The following is a 1,492-nucleotide window of genomic DNA, read 5'->3' as shown; positions in this document are numbered from 1 at the left end:
AAGAGAGAGAGAGAGAGAGAGAGAGAGAGAGAAAGAGAGAGAGAGAGAGAGAGAGAGAGAGAGAGAGAGAGAGAGAGAGAAGGGACTGTTGTGAGTTGAACTGTGTCCTCTATAAAGAGGTTCAAGTCTTAGGTTCAGTCCTGCTGAAGGTGACCTTATCGGAGGAAACAGAATCTTCGCGGATGTCATCAATATGAGGTCACGGTGGCCTGAAGTGGACCCTAATCCAGCCACGGGCCTCTTCACAAGAGAAAGGACAAGCTTTGGGCACAGAGACACTGACGTGCACGGACAGAAGAGGCCACGGGATGATAGGGCAGAGACGTGAGTGATGCAGCTACAAGCCAGGGAGCACCGAGGATGGCAGTCACCGTCAGAAGGCTGGGAGAGGCCACGAGGGACTCATCCCCAGAGCCTTCAGAGGCTTTGCTGATGCCTGAACTTCAGCCGCCAGAACCAGGAGAGGTTACGGTCTCGTTGTTTTAAGCCACTCTGCTTCTGATCATCTGTCACGGCAGCCCCAGGACACTGACACGGGGCTGAGGATCGTGAGTCATGACAGGGCGTCTCAGACTTGTCTCTCTCCCTCAGACAGAAAAGTTCATCCATTTGGCCCAGCTTGCGAACCGATGCGGTTTGCTCTATTTAGAAAATATTTTGTCCCGCTGAGCTCTCATCCGTGTCGAACATCCCGACCAGAAAAAGGGAGCCGTCGCTGGAGAAGAAGGAAGAGTCGATCAATGCCCGGCGCCCAGTAGGGGTTTAACAGATGCTTCTCGAATGAATAAATTAAGTGAACGAGTGAATGGGAACAACGACCGGAAACCGTCATGAGACGTAAAAGCAGGACCTCTGGTCCCGACTGCTGAGCACCAGAGTCGAGAGCTGTCACTCGCCGAGGGGAGCGACGTGGGAACACACGGCCGCCACCAGGAACGCCACCAAACCCAGAGTGGCTCACACAGCCCACCCACGCAAAGTGACTCACGCAGCCAGCGCGCAGAAGCCCCGCTCGCCCGGGTGAATCGCCGTTCTCCAGGCAGAGGGTCCGTGAGGGGCACGGTGCACCCACTGCTCCTGATGTCCAGGGAGCCAAAACGGTATGAGCGGCTAGCACATCCTTCCTCTCTCTCCCCGTCCGGCCCGGGACCGTCCCCCACGTTTAAACGCTGCTGTTGCACACCGGCTATCCTTCCTTTTGGCCCCGTGTCCACTGGAACTCCCGGCTCCATCAAACGTCAGGCGTCTACACCACTTCCCGACCTCGGGTGTCTACACCGCTGCCCCACTGCACACGGTTCCCCGGCGCTTGAAATGCAGCCAGCGCGACTGCAGCCTGCGCTGACGTGTTTTGACTTCATTTTAATTAACGTGAAGAGTCACCAGCGGCCAGTGCCCACGGCATGGGGCAGCGTGGCTCTGGACCACCTCTGAGCACACCCGTCTTTTTTGCTGCTTCCCTCAAACTCAGTTCTGACCAGAAAGCGGGGAA

This window comes from Pteropus vampyrus, unplaced genomic scaffold (genome assembly GCF_000151845.1).
Source record: "Pteropus vampyrus isolate Shadow unplaced genomic scaffold, Pvam_2.0 Scaffold52, whole genome shotgun sequence".
Classification (NCBI taxonomy): domain Eukaryota; kingdom Metazoa; phylum Chordata; class Mammalia; order Chiroptera; family Pteropodidae; genus Pteropus; species Pteropus vampyrus.
This window is presented reverse-complemented; position numbering follows the sequence as displayed.